At 60.8% G+C, this 15,781-nt stretch overlaps 1 long non-coding RNA gene across 4 annotated transcripts; it reads right to left on the bottom strand.

The window, feature by feature from the left end:
- Nucleotides 1-3,193: 3,193 nt before the first annotated feature.
- On the bottom strand, nucleotides 3,194-13,359 carry LOC128311329 (uncharacterized). 4 transcript variants are annotated; one of them, XR_008289727.1, is made up of 3 exons: nucleotides 5,928-13,359; nucleotides 5,104-5,235; nucleotides 3,194-4,904 (listed from the first exon to the last, which is right to left on the bottom strand). It is a non-coding gene; the product is annotated as an uncharacterized LOC128311329 (long non-coding RNA). The 4 variants fall into 4 exon arrangements; XR_008289728.1 differs by having other exon boundaries at nucleotides 3,194-5,235; nucleotides 5,928-7,961; nucleotides 8,130-13,359; XR_008289726.1 differs by having other exon boundaries at nucleotides 3,194-5,235; nucleotides 5,928-9,445; nucleotides 9,592-13,359.
- Nucleotides 13,360-15,781: the final 2,422 nt, after the last annotated feature.

Raw genomic sequence — 15,781 nt, 5'->3', positions numbered from 1 at the left:
AGGTGCCTCTGGGGCCCCGCGAATCGAGGGCCCCGAGCAGGTGCGGCTGGAATGGGGCTTTTCCAGCACCGGCGAGACCACAAAGCTGGACAGAACGAAAGCCCCTGACGGCAAGTTCCCGAGAGCTGGCCTGGCCCGACAGAGCGCCGCTGGTGGCTTAGGGTCTGGGGTCCCCAGCCGGTTCAGCCGGCCACCAGACACACCCGAGTAAGTGCACCGTCTGGCTGGCGGAGCCCGGACACGATGCGCTCACCGGTCACAAAGTCAGCCGTCAGGACAGACAGCGAGACGCGAGGAGAGCCTCGTAGCTGTTCCCAGCTGAGCTGTGGGTCTCTCGGAGCCACGCGGACGCCCGAGAGGGATGTGCCTCTGGGCTGCGGACCATGGGGTCTCGCAGCGTACCTCCCGTACGGAATTTTCTTGCGGTTGGTGGGGACACAATCTAACCCATCACGTGGCCAACCTACCCTCACGCGGAGCCTGTGAGATCGGCAGCCACCGCTCCAGTGGCCTGGAAACTCTGCACGCGTGCCCACCAGCCGCAGAGCCGTGGCTCCTGAGACGCCCCTTAGCAAGGCCTCGACCTCCGCGCACCTCAACCCCAGCGACGCCAGCCTCGGGGGCTGGCCCTGCCCGGTGGTGACTCTGCCCTGTGACGAAAGACGCAACAAAGACAAAAGGCAGTGACCGTCTCTGGGAGGAAAAGGATCGATGAAAACCAAGAGTGCTCGTAACAAACCTTCACCCGAGTCGCTGGATCCCAGGAACTCGTTCCACAGATACTCTCTCCTGCTGGTCTGGGTTTGTAAAAGGAAAAACAGGCTCTCCACTCTCCCCTCCGCCAGACCCTGCAGGCAGAGACTGGGACAGGAGCACGGGAAAAGTCCTCACCCCCTGCGGGCAGCGCTGGTCGGAGGCCCAGGACCCCAGCCGCAGCCACCGCGGGGGGAGGAATGGCCCGCAGTGAAGACGTGCCCTCCACACCAGCCTCGGGGGTGGAGAGTTTTCTCCTCTGCTCTTCCAGGTTCTGTGGCCTAATAATCAAGTTGACCAATAAGGGTAACAGGAAAGAAGTTCGATTACATACATACAGGGGACTCCTAAGAATAGGACACCCTGAGGCACCTGGGGGGCTCAGCCGGTTGGGCATCCGACTTCGGCTCAGGTCATGATCATGGTTCATGGGTTCAAACCCCGCATCGGGCTCTGTGCTGACGGCTCGGAGCCTGGAGCCTGCTTCGGATTCTGTGTCTCCCTCCCTCTCTGCCCCTCTCTGGCTCATGCTGTGTCTCAAAAATAAATACACGTTAAAAACAAATATTTAAAAGAAGCTTTCTCTTTGAAGAGAAAAATAAACACTGGGAGGTCATTTGAATCCCTTCACCTTGAGGGTTTTCCTTCAAATCTCGCTTTGGGGAGGCAAGAGGGCTCTCCCCCCCCAAACCTGGCACAACACACGGAGGGGTCCCGCGGGGCTGTGCACAAAGCAGTGGGGTTACTGAGGGCTGCTGGAGACAAGCCAAGTAAATGAGGGAAAGGACTCAAGGTTCCCCAGCAAGTTGGTATCTGCACCCCCAAATTCAGCCTCCTTCCCCAGCCCCACCCACAAGAGGAGCATGTGGGCAGGGGGGGACACCCAGCGGGCCAGGAGCCTGGGGCACCAGGGCTCAGACACCCCGGGAGAAGGCACTGCCTCACCCTTGCAAGGTGGGAAAGGAGGCTGCCCCAGGATAACCCAGAGATCTCTCCGATTTACACCCGGTGTTCCTTTATCTTAAAATTGGAAAAATAAACACAAGAATCCATCCCGGAAACAAGCAGAGAGACCCGCTGACTTTCAGAACGTGCCCCAGATCCTCAGGGGCGCCGTGGACCCACCCGCTCCGTAGAGGCTGCCCCGCGGGCCCGTGGGGGACACAGACCCATCGTGCGGCCGCTGTGAGAGGAGGGGTCCGCATAGCTCAGCACCGCGTGGGACCGCGCTCCCCAGGTCCAGGCCCCACACCGTTTCCCCTCCGGGGGTTCCGTGCCAGCCCCCCTCACTCCCCCACCCACCCCCACCCGGGCTAGGACCCGCCCCCAGTCGGAAGGTTCCTGCGAGGCCCCACCCCCTTCCAGCATGGCCCACGCCACCCTCGTGGCGCCAGGGTCTTGCAGGAAGGAGAATCTCAAATCTAACAGCTGCCTGGGCGCCTCTGCCTCACACGGACTGCCCTCCCCTCACCCAGGCGCTCTCCGGGCCGCCCAGTCCTCGCCCCACTTCTGCTTTCCTTCTGGGACCTTTCAGCCCCAGCCGGCAGCCCTACTGTGCCCCCTCCAGGGAGGCCTCCCCTCCCTCTCGGGCAGCTGTTTGCCCTCCTGTGATCTGGCCACGCTTCACATGCCTGTCACACACAGGCAGGTCAGATGGCAGCAGGACACCCCCGGAGAGGCTAACCTGGCGTGTCCCTGCCCCCTACCCCCGGGCCCTTGCACACGCTGGCTTGAGGCATCAGATGCAGAAGTTACGCCAAGAACGCGTCTGCCCGGCCAGGCCGGAGGAGCGACGGCTCTGCCCAGGAACTGGACCCAGATTCGGGGAGGAAACGGGGCCTGGGACGGTGGGGGCCAGACCACCAGGGTGGCCGTCCCGCTCTTAGGCACCACAGAGCCAGCCGGGGTGCCAGGGCGCCACCCGGCCTCCTCCAGAAAACACCCGAGCCTGTGGGTTCTGGCCTCTCCTCTGCAGGCCACGCAGCCCGGGCACATCCAAAGCTGGGATCCCGACCCGCTCAGACGGAAGCGGCTGAAGACGGACCGAACTCGACCTAAACAGACGGATACTTCCTGCAGCCCCGAGACCGCGGCCCAGAGCTGTCCTCCCTCAAATGGGTGGCCTCGGGCTGGTGGCTCTGCGTCCTCTGCGTCGATCCCACGACGTGCCTGCCCCTCCGGCAGACCGGGAGCCTCTCGAGGCCAGGCTCTCCCGCGCTTGGCCGACGCTCGGTCCCCACCGCACCTCTAGAAGGAGCAAGAGGGAACACGGTGCTGCGCGCCAGGCCCCTCTCCCCACCCCGACCGTGCCCGGGGCAGCCGAGCCAGCCCCGCTCCGGGACACGTGGCTACGACGAGGGCCGTCCGCAGGGGCAGATAAGAGCCCACGGATCCCGTTCCGCACCCACTGTTGTTCCGAGCGCAGACAACGAAAGGGCCGCCTGCCCTCCTCCCCTCTCTCCTCCCGGACGGAGAAGGGAACAGCCACCAGACTCCCAGGTTTTCTCAAACGTGGCATCTCGGCTCGTCTTCTGCGTGCCGTACACGAGTACTCTTCGAGTCAAAGGGTCACAGAGGGGACCGACCTGATGACGCAAACTCAGCGAGCCATTAACTAGCACGTGCGGGACAGCAGCCCAGAGGCAGGAGCGCCTGTCACCGAAAGGACTCCACGAGACCCCCGCTACACCCTGGGGGCGGGTCACCCTGCTAAGTCCTTCCAGGTCTTCACGGGGCCACTTCCACGACATCCTGTCGGGTCACCTCCCCGCACACAGCCTTCCGTGGTGCCCACCGCGAGGGTGACGCCAGGCTCCGCTCGCCAACGTTCCAGAAGAGTCACGGGCCCGCGTTTCCAGGAAGGGCCGGAGAGCAAACGCACCAGGCTTCGCGGCCACGCGCCAGGCCTGGCGGAAATTCTGCTTGGTTTGTCCTGTTGTCACAACTCAAGGCCATAAAAGCCATTTGAAGCTTGCGGGACACTTAGGAACAGGCTACGGCCCACGTGTGGCCCACGGGCTGCAGACCGCTGAGCCGTGTTCTAGAACAGCACCAGCCATGAGGCACATGCCCCCAAGACGGCTTCAAAAGGAATGTCACACTCTGCAGTCTGACAACAAAGGGACGGAGGGTGTGGGGTCTGCACACCGAGAACCGTGTGGCCTCGGTTAAACGACTGGGATTCTCTGAGCCTCAGCTTCCGTTCTTCTTAGGGGATTGCAGGGGCTTGTCACAACACCATCAGCCTTCCGTTCTCCACTCTCCCCACGCTTTTGTCCCCACGAGGCAGACAGACTATGCCTCCCTCCGCCCCCAGCCCTCCACAGGTTCTGACCGCCAAACGAGGCTGCCCCACATCCCTGAACCAGGGTCCGAAGCTCAGTGAGGCCGGTCCTGACTACCCCCACACCGCCTCTCCCCTGTGCTCCAGCCACCCTGGCTCATAGCCAAGGGAGGCCTGCGTGTCCTGCCACGGGGCCTTTGCACCTCCTGCTTCCCACACGGGCAAGCTGTTCACTCAGCATCAGACTGAATTATGTGCCCCCAAATCCACAGGTTAAACTCCTAATCCCCAACGGGGCTGTGTTCGAAGATGCTCCTTAAGAAAGTAACTGGGGTTAAATGAGCTCACAAGGGTGAGCCCTGTGCACCAGGACTGGTGTCCTTACAAGAAGGGGCACCAGGGATACATGCAGAGGAAAGGCCACGCGAAGACACAGCCAAGGAGAGAGTCCCCAGGAGATACCAGCCCATCGGCTCCTTGACCTCAGACTTCTCGCTCCCAGCCCGCAGGAGGGTGAGTCATGAGTCTCTGTTGTCAAAGTCTGTCGTATCCGTTATGGCGACCCAAGCCCCACTCTTTCCACAGGCCTACGCTGTGGGCGCCCGGAGAAGGGGACCTTCCCACCCCTCCCCCCTCCTCCCAGCACGCCTCCCCTTCCTCAACCTTTGATCCAGGCTCTGTGCTCACTGTCCACCCCTCTGGATCAGGGCTCCAGGCTCTGGGACGCAGGAACACAGGGACGTGGTCTGGGAGAGATCGCACCCCCGGAGAACCCGCTCAGCAAGCAGCGAGGCGTGGTTGGTGGCAGGTAACCCCAGTGGGAAGCCGTCAATGAAGCCCTGAGAGCAGGGAGGGAGCCGCAGAATTTCTAGAGAAGGAACAGGCAGGGAGTCAATGATTAGGTTACTTATAGGAAGAAGATACTAAAAAACAGGGGACCGTCTCATCAATTATATAGGGTTATAACACGTACCCAAGACAGGTTTACACAATACGAAGATCATATCGTTAAAGTTTTAATGACCCGGCAAAACACAAACTAAGAGATGTTTGTATAAATGACGTACATGTTAAAAGACGGAAACCACCAGATGGCAGTGGTAGTTAGGGGTAGAGTGGACACAAGGCCATTCGTGTTTTCTCTTCCAGGTCTCTGAACTTAAGTTTTCCACGCAATGAGCGTATCTGCGGTCTTTTTCCTATGATCAGAGGGAAGCATCGGCATTGGCAAAGGTTTTGCTTTTAAAAGGGGATCGACACACCCTAGTGAAAGGGTGACGGGTTCTATACTAGAACAGTGCGCAGTTAAGAGGATGATCTAAACGATACGCTGACGTGCACATACACAGACACGTGGGTAGACAGTTAGGATATAAAAGTGTAGGTACAACGAAACAGCACTTGTTTCAAAAACACAGAAATACGCGCAGTGCTCAGAGATACACGTTTGCGGCCCTGGGAAAGGACAGGGGCTGGAACCACGCAGCCGGTCAGAGGGACCATCCCAGGGAGCAAGGACGGGCAGGGGTCCTGCGAGACGACATCTGTACAATTTTTAAGATTTTAAGTAAGCTCTACACCCAACGTGGGGCTTGAACTCCCGCCCCCGAGAGCAAGAGTTGCATGCTCTACCGACTGAGCCGGCCAGGCGCCCCAGTAAAGCGCTTTTTTTTTAACGGCGCTTTTATGTTAAAGTGATGAACCAGGGGCGCCTGGGTGGCTCAGTCGGTTAAGCATCCGACTTCTGCTCAGGTCACCATCTCACGGTTCATGAGCTCGAGCCCCAGAGCCTGGAGCCTGCTTCAGATTCCGCGTCTCCCTCTCTCTCTGCCCCTCCCCCTCTCACGCTCTGCCTCTCAAAAAGAAACAAATATTAAAAAAAAAAAAGTACCGAACCAGTGGTTCTAGGGCGGCTCCCACCACAGCTGGCTGGAGCGAGGACTCCGCGCTGCAGAAGGCAAGCAGGTCCCTCCAGGTCGGGTTCGCACTCAGGACGCACAGACAAGCTGGTCCTCCCGGGGCAGGGGGAGGTGCCCAGGGAATGGTGAAGGCCCGGGGAAGCCTGCCGGGCAGCAGGGTCCTGGCGCCTCCCCAGGCCGGGCAGGGGGTGCGCGACACTCGACACAAGCTCACGTTCCGTGACGGTCACAGGTGCACACCCGCCCACACAGGTGCACATGGCTCACTCACACCCACCTCTGTGCGGAGCCCCGCCGGCCCTCCCTCAGCGGCCCGGACTGCGCCCAGCTCGCCCCCTGGGAGGCCAGCCGGGGAGGGCGCCCCTCCCAGACGCCGCCCAGGGAGGCCCTTGAGGACCAGGCCCTGCCAGTGTGGACGGGCCGCACCCCCGTTCTCTAGCCACCCCCCGGAGGAGAGGGCCCTGCATTCCGCCAGCAGCCGTGGCCCAGCAGCCCGGGAGGGGCGGGCACCCCGCGGAGCGCCGGGCTACTGACCACACCGCACCGCCACGGCAACCCCGGCGGCAGAGGCTGTCGCCCCCAGGTGACACGGAAGTACCCACAGATGGCGCCAAGAGCGGCCCAAGCCCGCTGGCCCCGCTCAGCTCCGGCCGGGCCTGGGGACTACGGCCTCAGGGTCTGGGCTGAGCCAGCCGTCACCGTGGGCCACCGCCGAGCACCTGAAGACTTTAGCAAACACTCGGTTAAACAGAGACCCTCTGGTTAACAGGCTTCATGCAGGTCACGTGCAAACGAAAGCAGGTTGGAGACCACGGACGAAAGATGACATCATTCGAGTCAAGATCACACTCACTTCTAACTTTCCGTATGGCTCCCATCAGACTGTCCTGGGCGGCGCTGGACGGGAAGGGACAGGCACGGTCACGGGGACAGCAGGAGGGGGTTACGCAGGCAGGGGGCGGGGGTAGGCGGAGCACGGAGGCACCTTGGGCAACAAAGGTGGCCTGTCACCAGAGTGGGTGGCACAGGGCAGAGCCAGGCCCCGGCCTGGTCGTTGGTGCAGGGGCAAGTTGCCAGGTGACCCACAAGCTCACGGCCACGGGCCCGGATGGGGGTGGGGGTGGGGGGCTGCCCCTCCCCTTCCGGGTCCTGACCAGCCCAGGAAAGAGGGTCTTCCTCCCCCTGGGGGATCGTGGGTGGCGAGCATGGCTCCTCCACGTCCACGGCCGTCCTGCGGAAGGAGGGTCTGTCCCCCGCTAAGGGCCCACGCTGACCCTGCACGAGCCAGGCTGGCAACAGGCAGGCCGACATCCCCAAAGCCCACCCAGGCCAAGACGCGGCCGCGGCAGGGTCAACTGCCCAGCTTCCCGGCGGCCGGGTGACCTTCTGAACCTCAGGCCAGCGTGTCACATGACAGACATGGAGCCGCTTGGTGGCGACGCTAGAACAGGATCGCGCCTGCACCTAAGTTCCCAGCAGGAAGGAGGCACAGATACACGTCAGCTCCCCCTGTGCCAACCCCTCTAGGAAGTGGACTCTTTCCCGGGTATGTGGGTCACAGGGCCACTTGGATGTCACCTTGCCCAGGAGGGGAATGTTCTGCAGGACTGGGCACCGTCATCCCAAGAAGCCCTCCCTGGGCTCTTCTCCCTGAGGTCTGTCCGTCCTATAGACGGGACTGCAGACGCTCAAACTGCCATCCCGGGAAGCACCGGGCGCAGGACAGGACTCCCCGCTAGGGACGCACCCGGGGAGACTGCCGACCCCGCTGAGGCAGCGACACAGGAGCACCTGGGGGCGGGGGTCAGGGGCAGCCCCGCGGAGGACTGACAGCCCACACCGGACTGGGGACTCTGCCGCACCATCAGGGGCCTTCGACTAAGGCCCCTTCAGAAAGGGCAGGACCAGGTCTACGACCAGAGAGAAGCCCCAGGGCAGAGCAGCAAGGAGAGGGGTCTGGTCCAAGGGCCGGAGATGAGGGCACCATCCACGGGACCCCAAGACACCTGGAAACGGCAGGGGGCACGCAGGCTCAGCCTCAGAGCATTCCTGCTGGAGCTGCCCCTAACCCTGCCGCGGGTGCGGGGTCCCGCCTCGGCCACCTGCTTCCAGCCTGGTCCCCCACCACCTCCCCACCACTGCCCGGGAGACGCGGCCCGAGCTCCCGCCCCTACCTGCCGGTGATCCGGCTGACACTCCAGCCTCGAGGGAAAATGGGGAACCAGCCTCTGCCGACTTCCCGGGAACCACCAGACTGGGTGCCTGAGAAGGACAGAAGCCTGTCCCCGCGGCCACGGCGTGGGGTCTGCAGGTCGGTTTCTCCCGGAGACTCCGGGGGAGCCCCCAGCCCTTTCCTCTTCCAGCTTCCGGGGGCTATGCCCACGGCCTCCCTCCGGGCTCTCTCCTCGTCATACGGGGTCGCCAGTCCTGGGTTTAGGGCCCGCCCCCACCCGGGATGCTCTCGTGGAGATCCCTGCCTCATCACGGCCACGAGGACCCGACTGCCAACAGGGCTCCCTGCTGGGCTTCCCGCACGTGAAGTTTTCCTGATCAGCCAGGAACTCAGCACACCCGCTCAGTGACGCGCGCGCTCAGATGAAAGCAGGTGTTTTCAATACCACAAAACAAGCGGTCATGCTTTCCACGTCCTGCGTGCTTCAGCGGGCAGTCCGCGCAGCCCCGCTCCCTCTCCAGGGAAGAAATCTGAGGCACAGAGAATCTGAGTGACCTTCCCCAGGCCACACAGCTATGCAGTAGCAGAACTGGGACCCACGGCCTCATAGAAGGGTCCCCGATGGTCCAGGCAGGGCTCCCTTCTCCCGTCCCCCAGGAAGTGTGTGTGGGAGTGCAGGAGGCACATCCCTCCTGGGACTTGGGGCTGTGGGCACGGGGGGACCCTGGGCATCTCAGCGCCACCAGCACCGATGCCAAGACGTGTGGCCCCGGGAAGCAGCAAAGGCCCGCGGAGGGCGTGCCTCTGTACCTGGCTGTGCCGGGGTGGCCCTGCGTCCTCGGGGACCCCCGCCCCTCATCCTGCCAGGGCGATCAATACTGTCAGCGCAGCCAGCGTCCCCGGGGAGCCACCAGCATTAAGTGACCAGGGAGCAGCCGGGAAACACACGGGCGAGGACACAAATCACATCGATCTCCTCGATTTGTCCTTTCCGGGGTCACTGTATCGCTCGGTCTAGATTCTATGTAGGTTTCAGAACAGCTGATTTTGGAGAACAGTTTGTGTAAGGTAAACACAAGCACTTTTAACAGGAAAAAGACACAATAACGACAGGAAGGAGAAGAGAGGGGTCTTGGCGGAGGCTTCTTTGCTCAGAGAAGCTAAGCTCCCTTCACTCCAGAAGAAGACGGACGCCCTGGGCGCGGTCGCTGCCGGCACAGGCCCAGCCCCACCTCTGCCTAGCTCACCTCCGGCGCCCTGGCCCCACACGCAGTCTTCAAGAGGATGCGGTGAAAAGTAACTTCCTAGGGCAGAAAACTGCGAATGGAAACATGGAAATTCGGAAAAGGGCTCCTGCTCACAGCTCACTCAGCTCGTGAGCTGCCGGCCGCCACGTGCAGAGACTCCGAGGACCGGACCCCGTCCTCCCGTCCTCCCGAGAGCCCCGTGCCCCTGACCCTCACCCAGCTCCTCCTCTGTCCTCCCGCGGGCCGCCCTTCCCTCCTCGGGGCCCAGCCAGACGGGGAGGACAGAGAGCTGGGAAGTTTCCAGCATCTTTGTCCAGGGCTGGGTGCAGCCGTGTGCACGTGCACAGGCTGATTTTCGCCCCAGTGCAGTCAGGATTGAGGGCTGCTGGACCGAGTGCGCGTGGACAAGCTGCTTGTCAAGGCAAAGGGCCTGCTGGGTTTCTAATTAAGAGCATGAGCCGTCCTCCCCGCGGCCAGGTGGGCGCTCTCTGGCTCGGGGAAGGTCGTTCGCGCCGGGGGGATGCCTGGCGGGCAGGCTGGAGGCGGAGGCAAGACCGTGTTCTCACCAACAGAAAGACCTTAAATCCCGAGTTTCCAAGGGGAAGCTTTTCAGCGTCTGCTGTGGGTGCGCCGTGGGCTGGTGTTTCCCCTACACCTCACATGGTGACGCCCTGGGGCCCGGGGGAACAGCTTTGGGAGGAAGGGCCTTTGGGGGTGACCGGGGTCAGGGGAGGCCGTGAGGGTGGGGCCCGGGATGGGATCAGTGTCCTTGTAGAAAGGCAGTTCCAGAGCCTTCTCCCCGCTCCATCGTGTGAAGACATGGCGAGCAGGCAGCCCCTGGCCTCGGACGTCAGCCTCAGCCCGTGGTGCTGCGCTACGGCAGCCGAGGGCCCGGACACAAAGCGGGGCTGCAGGTCGAGGCGGCTCCCGAGGGCCCCGCGGATTCCAAGAGCCGTGGCAGAGCCCCACAGCCACCAGGTGTGGTCAGGAGCCACGGCCGCCAGAGTCCGCACGTAATCCTGATCTGGGTCTTTCTGGAACCTACAGGAGCCGCCCTCCCTGGAGAGACCATAGTGAGCTGTCTACACAGACGCCAGACCACCCTCCTCTCCCCGCACGGACCGGAGGCCACTATTCCCTCCCCTCTGTGCCCGTCCATCCAGAAGTTCCGCTGTGGCTGAATATTCCACGCGCTGCTCCGGGTTCAGACCCCCGGGGCCTCGTGAGCACGTGGGGACTCGGGCGGACAGCTCGGCTTGGGGGTGGCCGGGCACCAGGGCCGCCCCCTCCTTGGAGGTGCTCGGCCCCTCGCAGCCCAGCTGCCCTGGGGGAGCCCGTCCCCCTCATCAGAGCTCCCGCCCCGGGCGCAGGCACACGGAACCCTCCCTGGGAAGCATGGCGACCAGAGCTGGGCACGTGCGGGGACACCACGTTCCCGCTGTGGGGAGACGTCTTACTTGCAAGAGAGTGAGACCTTTGCGGAAAGGGCGGACGGGAGGCAGGGGGTGACACTTGTCCCTGTCACCCAGAGGCACGCCACATGTCAGCCATCGCTCGTGCTTCCCGGCAGAAGCCCCTACACGTTGGGTTTCTGTCACTTGCGGCAAAGAGCCCAACAGAGACAACAGAGGAGCTCACGTTGCGAACGCCGCCCAGCTCAGAGCCAGGGCCCTGCCGTGGGCGGACAGCAATCGCCTGGGCTAAAGCCTCAGCGACACTCGACACTCGGGATCCGACCTCTTAGCGCCTCCCGCGGCCGCCGACGCCCCCACGCACCCACCAGGGGACACATTTCCACCACATCGTCACCCACACGGGGACTCACGTCACACGAGCCGGACACCGCAGGCCTGTGGACGGTCGGACCGTAGGGCAGGCGGCTCACCCTGCCGATGCCCAGAGCTGGGGACAGGGACAGGGGCCGGGAACGCCCACCTTCCCACCGTCTGCCCCTCGCTTCCCGGCCTGCATCGGGGGGACGAGCTCACCCCCGTCTTCTCTCCCCATGGGTCTGACCCCACTTGTTCTCAAAATTTTTGACCCACCAACAGCACATTTTTGGGAGGAGGGGGGCATCGCTGTTCAGGATTTATGGTTAATCCGTCCGTTATCAACCCAGAATTAGTCCAAAAGTGGGTGACTTAGAACAATGGCTCAAGACGGTAACAATAAGGCAGCAAATTTACCACCACTTACGGAGCCACATCCGGACGGCCCCGGGGGCTTTCTTTCCCCTCTTGGTAAGGCGACTGCGCCAGGCCCTGGGGACAGCAAGGCCTCCCTGGCTGGTGTCAGCACCCCTGGCAGGCAGGCCTGTCCCAGGGCCACAAGCTGGCGATCGTGGCCCCGGAGCGCACCTTCCCAGATGTGCTCGGGAGAATGGAGACCCCCGAACACGTTTCCTGCCGCGTCTCCGACAGGCCGTGCGGAGTCCCAGCGCGAGAGCTGGGGGCGCCGTGTGCCTGGTTCTCAGCTCCGAGAGCTTTGCCTACCGTCTCAGCGCACACGCAGGAGACACACACGTCACTTTCCACGGAAACGGTGCCGCTCCCCTCCCCGCTCTGTCACCAACACTTGGACCTGAGCAGAGCACAGAGGAGGCGACTGTGTTAAACGTGGGACACACCTGGGTGGCTCAGTCGGTTAAGCATCTACTTCGACTCAGGCCATGATCTCGTGGTTCGTGGGTTCGAGCCCTGCATCGGGCTCTGTGCTGACAGCTCGGAGTCTGGAGCCTGCTTCCGATTCTGGGTCTCCCTCTCTCTCTGCCCCTCCCCCACTCGTGCTGTCTGTCTCTCAAAAATAAATAAACATTAAATTTTTTTTTTAACATGGGACAAAGGGGGAATTCTGAAGGGTTCTCTCTACTTACCAAGGATGGAAGGGAAACCAAGGTCAACGAGCCGGTCTCACTGGTGGTACCAGCTGGTAGGCTGGCTACCTAGAACTTTCTCAGACGGCCCTGACTGCAAACATTCCATCCAATGCAGAAAAAAAAAAGCACCTGCAGACTGCAGAGCTCCATTTGGGATTCAGAAAGTGCAACCAGGGGCGCCAGGGCGGCTCAGTCAGCAGAGCATTGGGCTCCCGATATCAGCTCGGGTCATGGTCCCAGGGTCATGGGATCGAGCCCCAAGTCAAGCTCCAAGCTGCGTGTGGAGCCTGCTTGGGATTCTCTCTCTCCCTCTCCCCTGCTCGCGTGTACGCTCTCTAAAATAAAAAACAAAAAATTTAAAAGAAAATGCGATCGAGCACGCATACCATCCGGCACACGCACTTACCCCCGACGTCTAACGCCGCGGACGATGAGGCCAAGCTGGCGGCTCTCAGTCCTCACCGAAGCAGGACAGGACGCGGATCCTGCCAGCCCCGCACCCAGGCAGCAGAAGGCGGGGGAGGGGAGTCGCGGGGGCGGCTGACCGGCGGCTCGCAGAATCTGAGTGACATTGTGGCCGAGACACAGCGTCTGCTCCAACAGGCAGAGGGGCCACAGGTGTGACTCATCCCGCATCTGTTTTGGGTTTTGTTCCTCGTCACCTAAAATGAGCAGTTTCCCCACTGTCTCCACACCTGCATTCTGCAAAGCTCCAGCTCTGTTTTAGAGAATGTTCTCCCTTTCAGACCCAGAGCAGTAGCAGACCGAACACTTCATTTCCTGCCATTTTAACCTTGAAATGTTAAAATGGAGGCTTTCTTGCGTCGTTGACTTCTTACTGTGCAGTTCCTAAAATTGCCTGAGGTTTCTAAACACTTCTGCATGATAGTCCTTCCAAAAGAAAACACCTTCCACCAAAACGACCGTTCTCAGATCCCATCTGCTTTAGCTCTGCGAACCCTGAGGGACGGCAGCAGATCCGGGTCACGCCCGGACGCCCCGCCCACCCCACGTCGGTACCGGAAGTGCAAGGCCCGCGCTGGCAAGTTGCTCGGCGGCCCCCGGCAGAGCCCTCCCATCGGCCCCGTCCACCACAGAAGTGCTTTGCTCTCAACTTATCCTGACGCCGAGCCCCCCCTCCCCCCCAGAGCCGCTCGCTGCGGACGCAGAGCCCGGGCAGGGGAACCGTGTGCGCTCAGCTGTCAGAGCACGCTACGAAAATCACACATCTGCAGGGGTAAACGCCGCCGTCATCTGGAAGAACCCCATCGGCAGAACTCGCTGTGACCTCATGAGACGTGGCTGACCTGTTGACGGGATCGCGTCACCCGCCCCCCCCCGCCCCCCCCGGTAGGCACAGGCAGCGATGGTCCGAGGAGCTCAGTGGCCCCCCACCCGAGTCCCCCTCAGCCACGGCAGGGCTCCGGAAACCGACCTGGCCGCGGCTGGTAAAAGCGCGTGTGCACGCGTGTGCACCGATTTGTAAGAGCACAGAAACTGAGCTGCACTGCGGGGTTTGACTCCCTGCAAACCAGCAAATCCGCAGGCACTTGGTGTGCTTTTCCATCACTGCGTGTTTGCATTTCTACTGGGAACTGTTTTACCTCCTTAAACACAGACTAAACCCGCACTCGTCTCAGGATAACCAGCCGTCTGGGGCCCATCAACCCTTGATAAACCCTTGATAAAAGGTGTGTCCTCCCAGCTCCTAGCTGGCCACCCCAGCGTCTGCGACACACGCAGGTGTTCGTGTCCGGTTGCCTCGAGCTGTGTGAAGTGGACAGGAGGGTGGGGACGTCTGTGGGCAGGTTTAGGGGTGTAGGGGGAGTCAGGAGCCATGTCAAGGGTGAGAAGCAGCCCGTGTGAACCCCTCAGAAGAAACTGCTGAGCCCACACAGAAGCCACACAAGACCGAACATGAGATTGGATGTGGGCTCTGTAGGGGCACCTGGGTGGCTCAGCTGGTTAAGCGTCCGACTCTTGGTTTCAGCTCAGGTTCGAGGGTTCGAGCCCCGCATCAGGCTCACCGCTGACAGTGCAGGGCCTGCTCAGGATCCTCTCTCTCCCCTCCCTGCCCTCCCCTCATCACTGTGTCTCCCTCAAAAATTAAAAAGAAATTCTTTTAATGTGGGCTTTGTAAGGAAAGCCATGACCCACTCAGGGGAGATCGGTATCAGACATTTCTATATTTTACAGCACGATTTTGACGTGAATTAAATCTAGCGTGTGGTCTCTCAACCGAAGCGTAGCGCACGCGGCCGTGCGTGGAGCCAGGCCGAGGCAGGAGACCGTCAGGAGAACACTGGTCCAGAGGCCGCTGCCGGCTCTCCCGGGGGCTACTCCAGCCCCTCCAACGCGCCCACCATGCTGCCTTCACTTCTGTGAGGAGTCAGGTAAGGTCTTCAAAGTGGGGAGTCGGGAATGCCAAGCTGACAGATGGGAGCTCACGTGAGGGGCAGACATAACGAACAGGCGCAAAGCTCTGCCTGTGCTTGATCGGCAAGTCACTGAAACACCTGGCCACTCAGATGATCCAGCACGAACCTCTTCGGACGGGACCGGGGCCCCTCCTCCCTCGCCAGCTCTTCCTTCTGCGTAAAGACAGGGACAGAGACGGGGGCCGTTAGAAAGTGGAAACCGGAGACAGGACCGGCTCACTCAGGAACCGTGGACAAAGGCAACCAGGGAAAGCCACAGGCATGTGAGACTCTTAGAGGCTAGATTCCAAACTGATAAAGTATCTGGGGCTCAGTGGTTAATCCAGATCCCAGTACAGGGTTGGGAAGTTCCTGGATTATCCGTCTGCCTCTTAATAGGAGACACCGATGCAGGGCCCGAGACCCAGCTGGGGCCTTTCACAGTGTCATTTACCCTAAGTAAGAATAAAGTAAAAATGGGTATTTCTTTATCACACCAACACGTAAACCAGTGGGAAGATACCCGCTTGTGTTCTGACTGATCAATATCCCAGCCACGGAACACCCACCACTATGTGCTCCATGGCTTTGAACAGAGGACACACTGCGGGGCACCTGGGGGGCTCAGTCGGCTGAGCAGTGGACTTTGGTTCAGGTCAGAATCTCATGGTTCATGGGTTCGAGCCCGCGTCGGGCTCTGTGCTGACAGCTCAGAGCCTGGAGCCTGCTTCGGATCCTCCGTCCCCCTCTCTCTGCCCTTCCTCTGCTCATGCTCTCTCTCTCTCTCTCAAATAAAACATTAAAAAAAAATAAAAGATGAATTTTAACATGAAGATTTTTAATCCAGTTTAGTAAACACTTAAAACAATCTGCCCATCAAAACAAGAGGTTGATTTGGGGTCTATTATTGTAACAAATTAGGCAAAATCATATTTCAGAATCGTTGAGAAAAAAGATAATGTCCTAGTTTTCTTGTTAAAAAAAAACAGACAAAAAACCTTGCTTGTAGAAGAGTTAATAGGAAAATCAACCTGGAAATCTCAGTGAACAAACACTAACACAGATGAAATATAAGTTCCTTATATGCGTGTATGAATGACCACGACCACAGAAA

This window comes from Acinonyx jubatus, chromosome A3 (assembly GCF_027475565.1).
Source record: "Acinonyx jubatus isolate Ajub_Pintada_27869175 chromosome A3, VMU_Ajub_asm_v1.0, whole genome shotgun sequence".
In the NCBI taxonomy this organism is placed as follows: Eukaryota; Metazoa; Chordata; class Mammalia; order Carnivora; family Felidae; genus Acinonyx; species Acinonyx jubatus.
This window is presented reverse-complemented; position numbering and strand designations above follow the sequence as displayed.